The following is a 15,068-nucleotide window of genomic DNA, read 5'->3' as shown; positions in this document are numbered from 1 at the left end:
AATCACACAAACAAAATGCTCCTGGGTTTGAGGGAAGATGAGGAGGAAGAGCGGATGTCAGTAAGGAGAGGACGCTCAGGACCACTTAGCTCCTGAACTTGAGTGTGTCCACACTGTTGTTGCTGCAGCCTCAGCACCACGCCTCACATCTCATCACACTATGTTACCGTAAACTGCTGAAGCGTGAAAACCAACACCGACTGTACATTTACAGTGAACTTTATGTTTGACTAACCACACGGTAAATACTTTGAAACACAATACTTCCTGTTTATTAGCTCTGCCCCCAATTCAGGTGTCGCACCCTTCACATGACTCGACCAAAAACCAAAACCACCACGGTCTGGCCTCCGGAGAATTTCCTGTGTGCTTTAGCGGCTTACCCCACTGACACACTTTATTAGAAACGAGCCAGGGTGAGAGTGGATGGTTGTTTGTTGCTATGTCCAAAGTTCTGATTTAAAGCATTCAGCAATGTTCATGAAGCACATGCCTTCAAAAGAGGTCAAACAGTGATCAGAGCACATGCCCCAAAACGCAGCCATGGTGTGAGGGACGCCGGCAACTCTCTCTCTCTCTCTCTCTCCCTCTCTCTCCTCCAGTAACGCCAATCGTTTGGACAGATTGCATTTCCTGTGGCTGCTTCACAATAATCGAAATCCAATGTTTTCACACCGGAATTCTTTAAACGTGAAGGAGCAGCAGCAGGAAACGAGGCATTAGCGGTCAACGGTGGAGCATTCGCTGAGCCACTAAAGCGGGGATCACTGTGATGAGTCAGGCCAGACGCAACCATAAGTAACCGGGGTTTCTACCACAAGCCAGAAGCTTTATACCAGAAATGAGAGTTTGTCCTCGACAGTTCCCACTGAACTCAGCTGCACAAGGTTCTGGAGTAGATTCTGGGAAAAGTGGAATGTGTTTCTAGTCCTGCCCTCTTTTCTTCACCTGTGGCATCGCTTTATCCTCCCCCTCCCTCCCCCTCTCCTGGCCACGTGCCTTTGTTTTCAACGTAGCCATTGAACACAAGTCATGGAGCCATGTCCATAAATACAGAGAACAGAGATAATTACTAACTTTTTTCTCTGCTTCTCTTTCGCCAGCTCTGCCATGATGAACGTCTATGCTATTGCTGCCTTGGTCTTATAGCAGGTACCTGAAAAAGCCCCACAACCAGACATTGAACCACCACAATGACTCTGAAGCTGTTAAATTAGGGTAAAAACGCCTCACACACAACACAGCTGCAGGTGGCTGCTCCATGCTGTCAACATTTTGGCTCCCAGCGAGGTGAACTGTTCTTCCGGTCCAGTTTTATTTCCCTTTGTTTGTTTTCAAGCTCGGACGCGTGAAGAACGAATCGGTGCTGCAGCCAAGTCTGAAAATAACGATTCTTGGCAGCTGGGTGTACAGTGAGAGAAGTAAGACCACGCCGTCTGTGTTTTACTGTTTACAGCTGATTTAATGTTATATCTTTGGCAGACAGTGGCCCTTAAATCATTAAATAGCAGGTGGTGTATATTAAACAGCTGGTTTATCTCAGTGTATACAGCCTGGCATCCATAGAGGCACACGGACCATAAATAAATGTCATAATCTGGTTTATTCGCCACAGTGGTCACCGGCGGGCAGTTCATGACAAGAGTGATGTGAGAGTGTGAACTGAGCCACAGTTGATGATCTTTGTGAACCGCTAAGAACAGCAGGAGGTCGATCTGGCTTGTAAATGACGGTTGATTATTGTGATCGCTCATTGATCCTCCTCACAGGAAAGCCCTGACCATTAATGCCTCTGTACCAGGAACGACCTGGATGTTTTAACGGCTGACAGAGACAGATAGACAGGTATGTGTGTGTATACTTGTATTTATATATTTGTGAGGTCCATTAAATGTAAAAACAAACAAAAAAACTGTGGGGACATTTTGTCTTTAAAGGGCTTTTTCAGGGTTAAGACCTTCTCAGAAGTCTTGTTTTTGCCCATAAACCATTACAAATTACAAATACATTATGAAGACCTTTAAACACCTTTAACCAATGACAATGTAGCGATGTGGAGTTACACTGTGCCAGGATCTGACAAACACAAACACAAAACACAAACACAGACCATGTGTCAGTATTTGGTTGAAGGTAAGCTGTGATGGGGGATGATGGGTAACCCACAACCGAAGCACCCCTGCAAGTCTAATTCTCCTGAAAGCTTCACCACAGAATGAGATGTGGGAACTCACGGTTAATGGCACCGACACACTCATGTCGTCATCGTTCTCGCGTTACAAGCACGTGCCACTGCATGAGTGACATGTGACCAAGTGACGGGATTATAAATGTCACTCTCCCCAAAAAATAAAACAAAACAGAAGTACAGTGTGACTCTGGTTTTTTTTTACATTAAATTAGGGTCATATCATTGCAACTGTACTGGGAAACTGTGCAATACTGTGTGTAAACAACATAATACACCCAACACAAGCTGAGTAACATGATACACACACACACACACACGGCTCAATTTAGATGAAAAATGAAGATTCACAGACGTCACGTGAAACGACACATGGACACAGGACGAGGACGGACACTTTATCAGCCACTAAAAATAAAAGATATGCAAATACGAACGATGCAAAGACACAGAATTAGACGTACCTCCCTACCTCCATTTCTAGGTCCACCTGGTGGACTGCACATTTCATCACCATTGGCCCCAGACACTGAAGTTTATCTCCACTCTGGGAAAACACCCATCCAGTCAGAGCCTGGTCTAGTTTTTATTTGAACACTGACTCGTGCTTTCTGTGCTCCGACTGACCCCGAAATCTCAAATTCAGTTGAATATTCATGCCAGCACTATGCTTGGACTTGGCCTGAGGCCATGAACGCATCCTCCCAGAGCAGCGCGGAGGAGAGCCGAGGGAGCTGCAGGGTTCAGACTCGGCGACAAATCAGATTAACCACACATGTGTTGCTTTGCTCTGTCTGCACTGCTTTTATTCACCTGAATATTCTTACCAAGCCTCGGCTAAAGTCCAACAAATAAGTTATTATTGTTAATTATTACCCGTCTGTGTTAAGGGAAGTATTTCTTAACATCCTCTGCAATGCTGGCGGTTTATGCCTCATTTATTCCTCATAATCAAAGCAGATAACTCTCCTTTCCTTGTTTTCTGCGCTGTAACAATGTCAAATGCTCATGTGTTGTAACAGTGACGGAGCAGGTAGGACGACAAAAAGACGAGTACACGGAGGGTGAGAAGGATAAAAAGCCAATGAATAATGAGGTGAAGAGAAAGAGAGAGAAATGGGAGGGAGGGAGGGATGCTTGCAGAAGGGAAGCCACAATAGAGACGACTGGAGGTGTCGCCATAGAAACAAAGGAGCTCCAGTGATCTCATTAGAGACAAACAGCCAGGAGACACGCGCTGGCTCAAATAAAGACTGTGTACAATGTGTGTTTCTAATGGGATTCTAATAACGCCATCAGCACCGTGGCATTTTAAAGCGTTCATATGTGGAACATCATCCAGGCTACAGTCATGGTGAACGTGACAGCTGATGCAAAGTCAAAGTCTTTCTCCAATCATGACCAAAACTCAACAGAAGATACTTAGTATGACTTACTTTTAAGCAGATTTTAAATACAAATGTTACCTAACGACGCACCATTTAAGAATTTAGTCGACAGTGTATAATAATGTGAAGGATGATACAGAATAAATATAAGAATATATAAGAATACTATAAAATGCAATGAAACACACTACTTTTTTTAAAGGACATTAATGAGCTGTTTTTTTACCACTTAGCCATTAACCATCATTTTAAACCATGGTGTAAGAAATATTCTGCATTTCTGTGATATTTAGGAATCACAGCTCGGATCAAAAGACATTTGGAGCGACACAACCCTAACAAGTATAGAAGATCTTGCACATTTGTCAGCACTGTTGCCAACAGTAAGGTAAAGCTGTTGTTAGCTCAAGAGCAAACATATTCGTCAATGACCCTAAGCTGTTGGTAGTCCATCCAATATATCAATAAACAATCCATCCATCCATCCATCTTCTACCGCTTTATCCTCCACTTGGAGCTCACAGGGAGTTAAAGCTAATCCCAGCTGACATGGGGTGAAAGGCGGGGTCACAACCCCACACACACACACACAGAGAAGAACTACTATCACCTAATCAGGAAGTTTTTGGACCGTGGAGGGAAGCAGGAAGACTGTGCTAGCCACCCCCATTCAAGGCTTTTATTGTGAAATACTATTCTCCTTAGACGACAGCTGTCTCACACACACACAGATGTAACAGTAATATCACTCGTGCTCAAATCCTGCACATCTTTCAAGTTTACTCCTGTAACAATGACATCGTCCCGGTGCAACACAACACAACACACAGACAAACAAACAAACAAACAATGTAGGTCGTCCATTAGCTCGTTTTTAGCTCAGTTTGTCTCTAAGACATCAGACTCTGTATGAGAGTAGACTGCAGGCGTCTGCCTCGACTTCCATGGGATATTTACACTGATCGCAATGAGCTGACTGTTGTGAGCCAGTCTAGCTCCACCCTGACTGTAACCTACCATTTTACTCTGGTACCCCAAGGGGAAAGGTTATTCTGGTACGCTTCCTAATGGAAATGCAAAAAAATATGTTAAATTATTTAAATAACGACCTCATGTGTCTTGAGTGCAGAAGTGATGAAATTTACCAGGGCCTTTGAATGCATCTCGTTATCTGCGCCCGTTCAGCTCAACACACTTACTTTCACTGCCTGCAGTGTGTATTTATAGTGTGTTAAATCACCATGTCACGCCCTGGAACGACCCACAGTAAACTTAAGTGTTCCTGTTGCTTTCTTCTCTCCAGCACCGCCCGGATCTCTTATCTAATGTCATACCTCGAGTGCTCCACGGCAGCTACTTCTCTTGAAAGCTCATCTCACCCATGTGCAAAGGCAAACCGCTTTCATAGCAGCTCTCTGATCTAATTTTGAGGAGTGTGTGTGTGAGAGAGAGAGAGACAGAGAGAGAAAGAGAGAGACAGCGAGAGACAGAGAGAGAGAGCATGTGTACTCTGATGGATTTATGATCTTCCAGTTCTTTAGTAACGCTGCAGGAACTTTTGCCTGAAAACACGACCACTCTGAATGCATGTGCGCATGTGAGACACGTGCAACAGGCGTCAAGTCAGCACATATCAATCTCAGTCACAACAAATGAGTCTCAGGGTCTCAGGGTCGTCAGGGGCCCACTGAGTTCCTCCCACACCTTAGATCAAGACTCTGATCAACACAGGAGACAGAGACGAGCTCTGGTCTGAGATCTGAGCAGAGGATACAGGAAATGTCATCATAATAAAATATCCATACAAGCTTTTTCATGAATGTGAAATATGATAATGGATCTAGTTTTCAAACCCAGCCCTCGCTGAGCCTTCCAGCATGTTCTCGGAGCGGCTGCCCTCGCTGATGAAAGTGCAAGCAAGGTAGCGTGCAGGGAGATCCATGGCTGGCAGCGGAGAGGAGACAGCAGTGGCTGGCTGCCTGCAGGGTCCCGACCCTCCCCGACAACCAGCTCTCAGATCAATCGGCTCCCCCGGGGGAAGGTGGTGGTGATGGAGTAGAGGGGCTGAAGATGGCTGGAGACACCTCCCAGGACATCGATCGACAGTCTCAGACACATCAGTGCAGAGATTGTGTGTCAGCCTCCGTCTCATTCTCCTCCGCCTCGTCTCTTTTCCTGGCAACGGGTGTGACGAGCTGAGACGGGCTGAGAGGCTGCTCATGGTGAGTGGCAGCAGGAACACACACACACAAACACACACACACACACACACACACACACACACACACAAACATCTACCTTCATCCCTGGTAATATAAGACACACGCAGCTAATGCTAAACACTGCAGGCCTCTGAATAAAGACACTGTTGACAGGATTCTCGTCATAACAGCGGACGTTCATTCAGCTGCAAAAACCTAATAAAATCTTATAAATAATCTGATTATAATCAGAATATAAAGCTGCACACAGGTTGTTCTTCTGGGCTCATGAAAAGTTTTCTTTTGAGATGTTTCTCAAAGACTGAGACATTACACTGTAAATAAACATAACATTAAAAACTCTTTATCACCTGACTAGATGCTTAAAATACAGTTATTACCTTATCATTTTAGATAATACCTGGTTTATTTCTTTGAAACAATGAAATTGCCTAAGGATTAAGGTTGAAAATTCCGGGAATGTTCAAGATTGGAAACTTTCCATGGGAATTAACAGGAATAAAGTTAAAAACTGAAGGAAATAATATTATTGAGCATAATCTTTGCTAAAACAGACAGATTTGATGCAAGTGCCAGCGCCATGGGAGGCCAAATTCTTCTGATGAGACCACGATCTGGTAAAACTTGACCTGTGAGCGGGTGGAACAGTTCACTTTGGTGCAGTTTTGCGTTTCCATTAAGAATAATACCAATATAACCAGCCACAATTGTTCCTTTCTTTGGTTCCCTTCACCTCTACCAGAGAAAACTGACTACGACAGTCAGCTGTTTGAAAAACATCACTCCCTTGCAACCAAACTTTTCCATAATGGAAACACAGCATTTGACGGAACAGCAGGCACCAAGGACACGAAAGTTTTCTATTGCCCCTTCAAAATCTGTCTTTAATACTTCAATATTCTGACAGCTATCACTAAGCTAGAGTGTTTAGAAATCTCAGTCTCAGGTTTCGGGGCCAAAACTCCAAAAATAAGCACTCTTCTCTACTTGTCTTCTCAACAGCTCCAATACTCCGGCCACTCTCGAGCTGCATTATTCCCTCACCCATTGACACTATCGGGACCTCGTCATCTGCCAAAAGGGATCTGAGCCAAAGGGCAAAGCTCTCCATATGCACGTCACATGGGTCATGACCGAAAGAACGAGATCTTCGGCTAAACTGGTTTTTTTCAGGAAAAAACTCTCTCTCTTTCCCTTAGAGAGAGAGAGAGGGTGAGAGGGTGAGGAGTGAGTAGAGTTGCTGCTTCTTTCGTGTGGTTTGGGCATCTGGTAAGGATTCCACCAAGGCGCTTCCCTAGGGAGGTGTTGCTGGCACGTCCAACTGGGAGGAGACCTCAGGGCAGACCAAGGACCAGATGGAGCAATTAGATCTCCAGGCTGGCCTCGGGCATTCACTGTAGTTGGACGATGTCTGGAGCTCTCTGATAGAGCCGCCACCCCCGCGACCCGATCTAGGATAAGAGGTTGGCAATGGGTTTTCATTGTGTTCCAGTCCAGTTCAGTTCCAGTCAGAAGGAGCCGAGTGTTAGAACAACTTAGCAAACACTGACCAGGCAACGAGTGAAATAAAAGCCATAAGTTAAAGGCTGAAGGTAAACTGGCCGACAGAAGACAATGAGATGAAGGAAATGATCAATCAGGTACTTGTGGTGGAGAACTTGCTCCAAAGAGTCAGTGGAAAAACCCAGACAGGAGATTGTTTCACAACAGACACGATGATTGATTTGTCGGACTAAAATAAAACCCATGCATACATTACCTCAGGTAACAGTGGACATTTTATTTATAGTAGAATGTATAATAAAGCTCAGGTAAAGTATACTGCAGCCTATGCTGTGCATGGTGCTTATCAAAGAGGATCAAATGCACTCTGTAACTGGGCTAATTCATCCACAGTGAAACCCAATCAATTATTCATTCATTTGCTCCAGCATTTTCTCTTAAGAGGGAGGCTGATTAGAGAGCAGCTCACTGTACAAATGCTACGCTCGAGCTTCTCCACCAGATTTATGGTGAGCTGCGTGCATTAGTCCCGACCACAGAGCCATCATCACACAATCCACAGTCCAGATTCTCCTTTCTGGAGCCTGAAAACCTGACTGACTGACTGCTATTAGTGTTCATTGTTCACAGAATACATCCACAGCATTATTATTATTTTAATGCTGGTGAAAACGTCTTTAGATTCCAACTATTTCTCACATAAATTACATTCTCACACAAATAAACCCAATGGGCCATTCACAGGAAAACGAGTTCAGGAGAATCCGCTAAGTTTTCTCCTGAATCCGGAAAACAATCGTGACCCAAATCACGACATACAGAGGCATTTTCTTTCATGACGTAGCAACACATTTACAGCCATATGTTTCATTTTGAATTGGTAAACGCATATGATTCAAAGCACATACACATACATCTTCACTCACACCATGTTCTGATGTCTCTAAGCTCATTGTTTTCAGTCAACATCAAGTCGCTCATACACGCCCCATCCGTTTAAAGACATTTTAAAAAGAGTGCCAATGTGAATTCAAGCGTAACACATTTAAAGGTACAAGAAGCAGATTTTATTCCGGCACTGTTGATCAATAACTCCATAATAACCTTTCAGCATAATGTACATCCAGTAATCTGAGAAACACTTCCGCACCTCCTCTGTGCTCTGCTGACGGCCACGCCTACTTGGCTCCTACAAAGACTAATGCCAAACTCACAAGTCAGAGCTGAGGGACGTCCGTTGGAAACACAAACATATCTCAGTCTACATACTGTCAGCAATAACCAGTGTGGGGACAAAAAATATTACCGGTAAAAGTAGTTTCTGACACTTTATGGAACCAAACCATAAAAAATGGTGGACAGAAAATAATGGACAGCTTAACCGTTGAGTTTCCACAAAGCAAAAACACAACCCCATCACAAAACTAGCTTTTATTTTATTCAAAAAAAACAAAACAAACTCACTCAAACCAATAAGTCAGTTCTCAAAAAAGTCATTGATTAGACATCCATTAATTGATAGATCACTGCAGCCCTTACATCATGTGAGTGTTTAAAGAACGTATTACAGCTTTAATAAAAAAAAATCCAGATATTTTTAATCTATTCATTTTAAAAAGGAACCAAAAAATAGTGACATGAACTACAACGTCAACGCGTGGAGTTTTACTGGCCTCTGATTGGATTCAGCTCTCTGGTGAATCGTCCCTTGGCTTCCTGCCTCTCAGGCTCTGCAGCACATACCACTGACACTGAGAGCCTGTTGGACCCACAGAGAGTTAGCACAGTCCCTGGTGTTGGTTTGAGGAGGAGGGAGGTGTTGATGCTACTACTGAAGGGAAAGCCAGAACCTTGTGTCTATCACAAGGAATTTACACAGCAAATACACAAACAGGCGACACTAACGCACCTGCTGGCTGTTGCACTGTAGAAAACACGAGTGTTTTTCGTCGTCTCTTTTCCTCACAGGTGTGAAACCCTTTCAACCACAAAGCTACGCTAGTTTAGACAGCGAGGAGCACAGGTGTGACATACATGCATGTCAGGAAATGTCTTTTATGAAGGGGGCCTGACACGAGCTAATGACACGAGCTAATGACACGAGCTAATGACACTTAAAACATCTGAAACACATTTCATAGGATCTTAAATAAAAGTGACCATTTTCTTCATTTCTTAGCTCTGGATAACAAAGAAATCATTCAAAGTGAATCATTTTGGTTCGGAGGAAATAATCGGCAGATTAATCGATTATGAAAATAGTCGTTAGTTGCAGCTCTAAATAAAAGTCAATGCTTTCAAGTGTCACAACCTCCTCATTTACATTGACATTGACACTGTGATTAACTTGAGCTAAATGTTTGATAAGACCACCTTAGGTTGTTATTTTGACCTGCTCCTGGTCAACTCGCTCTCATTGGTTATCACGGGTTCTGCTCACGCCCCAATTATAACATTTTGAAATTGGGAAAACTCTCATTGACTCATACTCTCATTTACAAGCATGTTAAAAGTCTAATTTTGGTCAAACTAAGACAATAATTTGTTTTTTCTCAATGTCATGTAAACACGTTAGCCTAAAAATGAGCTAGTCTTAGTGGGACTAACATACCTGGATAACGTGATTCATAGTCCAATTACTCGTGCATGTATATGCTTAGTCCGACTGGAGTCAGACTTGGCGTTGTGCACATGCACCAACAGTGTTTTCTATTTGTGATATCAGTATTTCAGCTCAGTATATCAGCGTCAGACGTCGTCTGCACACAAACACACATATCAGCTGACAATTCATGTACACTGTGCTCTCCTATGCCGGTTCAGTGAAAAGTAAGATCAAGGATTTGTTATGAGACACAAGATGATGCTGACAGTTTTTTAACATACATCATCTCATGATAGCGAAAGCTGAAAAGCAAATGTGGGTAACTACAGGTCCTGGGTAGTGTAGACCGCAGCTCTATGCAGAGCAGTTTTAAAGGCATGTGTGGCTGTAACTAAATATACGTCCCACAAACTGAAATACAGGTCAAAGTAGACCAAAGGCCTTCATGTAATCTGGCAGAAACCACTATTTTAGCCAGATTAGAGGCTGATTAAACTGCAACATAGTCATCATTATTGTAAACATCAGTAAAAGCGACCAGTACATGGATTTTCCAATTTGACCAAGGATACAGAACAGCTAGCAACTTCAGGAGCTAAGCCAGCTAGTCCAGTCCCACTAACAACTGACAGGTTCCAGTGAATAATCCCAGATTATCATTTGAGCCTGCAAGAGACCCATGAAGATTCAACTAGTACAAAATCAGTTAATCTATTACCAATCAGACCATTTGCTCTAATCATCCTCCTCAGCTCCACTCCGATCACATACCCTGGTATATACAGTACAACAATAATTCAGATTTTCCTCCAAGTACTATGCTATGAGCATCCTATGAGCTGCATGTGGCAGGTTGTAACGCAGGACCGAGCCTACAGCAGCTGCTTTGATGCTGCTGGAGTCCATGTATTCACTGTGGGCTCAGCTCAATACACTATTGATCTGGGTGGGAGCAGAGCGAGGCAGATATACGCTCTTATTAGCAACTCCCAACATCTTACTGGAACATGCAGGAGGTCGGCGCTGGCCAACGGGACCTGAATCCAGGCTCTTCCGTTTACACAGCTCACCACATGATGTGATTAGCAGCTCATGAATAATGGCCCAAGCTCGTATCCAGAGAGCAAACGCATACTCTGACGTGACGTGCACCGGGTTAATGGGCTGGTGCCAGTTACACAAGATTACAGATTGTTGTAGATGGGTTTCTAAAAATCTTACAACTTGGTCTCTATTCTTAGGTTTGGTCGTGTATCCCATAGTGGTTTCTGAAATTTGGAAAAACACCGTTGATCGGACAGAGAAGAGACGGAGAGACTCGGAAGTCGGAACTGGGAGCGATGTCTCTCCAACTGCCCTATACAGTAACAGTATATGCTGATGACACTATTATATATATATACTGTATATGTATATATATATGTATAATGAAGGTTGATAGAGCTCTTCCTACAGAATGTCAGTGTGAGCTCAGTGGCAGTAAATCAGCTGTAGTTACCTTAGAGTCAGAGTCTGTGGCAAAAAACAATGAAGAAACTAAAGCACGGCCTGTTACTCACAAAGCTTTTCCTTACACTTCCACCAGGCGACCTCAGGCCTCCAGCAGCAGCAAGCTCTGCCAAAACCTGCACCTGCCACGGTTTCAACGGGGCCAAGAGAGTCCAAGTCCGCCCCCAAAATCTTCTCAATAAATCATCACTCATGTCATATTTGTGTGGCTGAGAGTGAGGTACCTCAGGTCAGCCTCGTCAGGTGAGAATGTCAGACTGCTGCTGAATCTCTCACTGAAGTTCACGTTATCATGAATCCGAAGCTGCAGCAGCTCCACACCTCTGAGTCTCTGACTCTTAAAGGCTCAGAACCAGGACTTTACTGCTGCTCTATATTGTGCATATATTGGTGCTTTTCTCGTGCAAGTGACGGGTAAAGCCGTTGAGTCTCAGTTTAGATGAAAACAGCCTCAATGAGCTCATAATTAAAGTAACGCGGCACATTTTTTGGCAGCAGCGGCGTTCTTCCCATCGCTGCATGTATCACGTGTCGTAACGTGAGGTACGCTGTGATTCCCACCCCCACAATCACAATCCCATTAAACAGAATACGGCACACTGGTAACAACGCTGTGCTGTTGCTGTTACAATGTTGACCTGTTTGTAGCTGAGCTACAACTGCGGTCCAGAGCGAAACATCCACAGGGAGCTGCAGTGACACCAGCGCGTGCAGCAGGAAGCAGCACTGTTTCTTCCTCTCTCCCTGTTACTATGCCACAACTGTCACTCTTCCCTTTACTGCTTAGAAATAAGAGCCAAATCCCCAGCGGAGTTCACCTCCATGTCTTGGGAATTTTGAAAAGGAATTCTTGGAAACACCGAGTGAAAATAAAACATGAGACACAGCAGGTACTGGAAATATATGGATATTATATCTTTACATCTGTTGATATGATAAATTATATGTGATGATTTCTCCTGTTTTTAGAGGCTGTGATGAAATCAACAAAATGATATTTTAAATAAAGTCACCTAATAACACTTCTTTAATTTTAAGCTTAATTATTCATGTCAATTTCATTCTGTTTCTAACACACAGTAAATATCTTTTATTTAACATTAAGAAGCCAAAGAAATAAACCAGGAATAATCTGAAAGTGTCTTTTAAGATCATATAATGCAGATCATAGAGTAGACATTTTATTTGAGTGTATTTACAGTGTATTGTCAGCTTTATATCTTTATATCGTTAATATACAGAACAGTGAGTATTTGGTGATGTTTTGGACGAGACACAGGACTGAACTTTACTTCTTCTCCAGACGAGCTTAATGTTTGATAACCAGCGACTCGATGCTAATGACTCATCGCTATCAGCTTCTGTGCAGCACATCCTGCAGGAAATGAGCGTCATCATGGAAAAGTGATTTGTTCTCATGCTTGCGTGCACACGCGTGTCGAGGTGCGTCAGTTCTGCAGGAGCACAGAGTTACAGTGCGACAGCATGGCCCATTCTCTATATACAGCTGCAAAGGCTATGTATATATATATATATATATATATATATATATGTCATATATATAACATTCAATATCATATATCACAATCTAAATCAAATCAGCATTTCTGCAAGACTGGGCGGAATGGTTTCTAAATATAATCTGGATCATTTTAGATACAAAGCTGCACACGGGTTGTTTCTCTGGACTCTTTTTTTAGAGGTTTGTGCTTCTCAAATGAAAGTGACAATACACTGTAAAAACATCATATCATATAATCGTAATTATTAGTTCATGTTTGAATACTCGTTTTGTTCAAAAAAAAATGTTGACGTTTTGTCTACAAACCAAACTTCTTCACTTTTAATGGTTTAATGGAGAAAAACTGATCGATTATCAAAATAGTTAATATATCTAATATATATAATTGATACATGAAGGATATTTGTGTGTGTTAGAAACAATGGAATTGCCTATAAATATGGTCAACACACTAATAATGAACATTTAAAATAAAAAAGTGTTATTCAGTGCAGTTTACTATTTCTATTTATAAATTCAATACATTAAATATGATAATTATCAATACAACAGCCATTAAAACCAGGAAAGGTCACCACAGAGGCTTTCACACGATACGACGATCATACAAATCCAAGACCATATCCTGTCTCGTGTCACGATGCAGTTAAAACACGGATCTATAGCTCAGCCCGAGCTCAGAGTGTCAGTGCAGCTGTATCATTACGTCCAGAATGCTGCTGCAGCGACATCTCACCGTGATCCGGCCCTTCTGTCACTCTTATCATGTAAGTCTGCTCAGCTTCAACTCAATCATGCCGCTGCCATTAACACACACACACACACACACACACAGAAAACGGATGGATGGATTCAGAAGGGGAGCTCTGCTTCGTCTTGAAATGTCATAAAATAATTGGTCAAATATTTACGGTTGTATTAACATTTCATGACTAAAGCATAATTATATCAAATCCTGTTCAAATGTTGACAAAGATATGTAGATATGAAGTAATAAGCCTATTATAAGATCATCAATATCAATATAGATAGATCTCCTTTGAGAAACACCTGAAAAGGAAACTTTTATCCACATAATTATATCTCATATATGAAAACTCTGATCAGAGACAACACACACACACACACACACACACACACACACACACACACACACACACACACACACACACACACACACACACACACACACACATCTCTGCGTCATTCCACCAAAACCAGACTCATTCCGGTGGATGGCATTATAATTTCCACTGCTTCCCAGTCGTTTCACCCAGCAGTAATTGAGGCTCGGTGGCTTCTGGAGGCTTCCAGTGGGCGGGGCCGGGGAGCTGATGAGGGGTTTGGGAATTAACAGAGGCTCTGTTTACTGCAGCGAGGTTCCTGACACAAACCCCCCACAGATGAGCCAAATAAATCTCTGTGTCATTATGTAAGTGAGGCCACAGCGCTCCCCGGAGGAACCGGCAAGTGCCCCGGGGACTTTCTGCAGCGTAACAGCATCCTCCACCTCCACCGCCTCCCCCCACAATAACAGCACTATTCCCCCTCTGGCTCTCTCATCCTGTTCCGAGGGACTCACTCTGTGTTTACTCTGCAGACAATCAGGGAACGACAGAAACTGGTCCGGCAACATTGTCTTCAGCTCACTGAGCGTTTGTAAAGCACGAGCCGGAGGAACACGGAGAGTCAACATCACACCGGCACCTCTATCCGCTCACACGGATCACAGAGACACAGTTTAGAGGCGTGTCACTTCTTCACGGACGTTCTTAATCAATGAGTTCACTATTTATCAACGACCATTTTATCTTCATTTTGCCGTGTAGGAAACACAGTAGTGCAGCCACAGGTGTAAATAATCAAATGAACGACGGCCAATGACTGAGCAGTAACGTGATCCGTAGCCACCTGTGCTTCACACCAACACGACAAAATACGACTTTTCTTTGCCGCTTTTCGGACACTTCTGTTGTCGCAGCTGCCAGCAGGGCGTTCAAAATACTGCACTCAAGAGTGCCCTCCGCTGGACCATGCGGTACTTACTTCAGATGGTCTGATGTCCTTCTAGACTTTCTTTAAAGTGTGAGTTTGAAAGTGCTCACGTAATACTCATCGAGTATTTGCAAAA

General features: G+C 43.1%; 1 protein-coding gene across 4 annotated transcripts in view; it reads right to left on the bottom strand.

Moving 5' to 3' along the window:
* Positions 1 to 15,068, bottom strand: part of cacna1ba (calcium channel, voltage-dependent, N type, alpha 1B subunit, a) — an 84,727-nt gene that overhangs the window by 63,418 nt on the left and 6,241 nt on the right. The window lies entirely within an intron of this gene.

The sequence above is a fragment of the Solea senegalensis genome, linkage group LG5 (assembly GCF_019176455.1).
Source record: "Solea senegalensis isolate Sse05_10M linkage group LG5, IFAPA_SoseM_1, whole genome shotgun sequence".
Taxonomy (NCBI): Eukaryota; Metazoa; Chordata; class Actinopteri; order Pleuronectiformes; family Soleidae; genus Solea; species Solea senegalensis.
The sequence above is the reverse complement of the archived record's forward strand: the minus strand, read 5'-3'. Positions and strand labels throughout refer to the sequence as shown.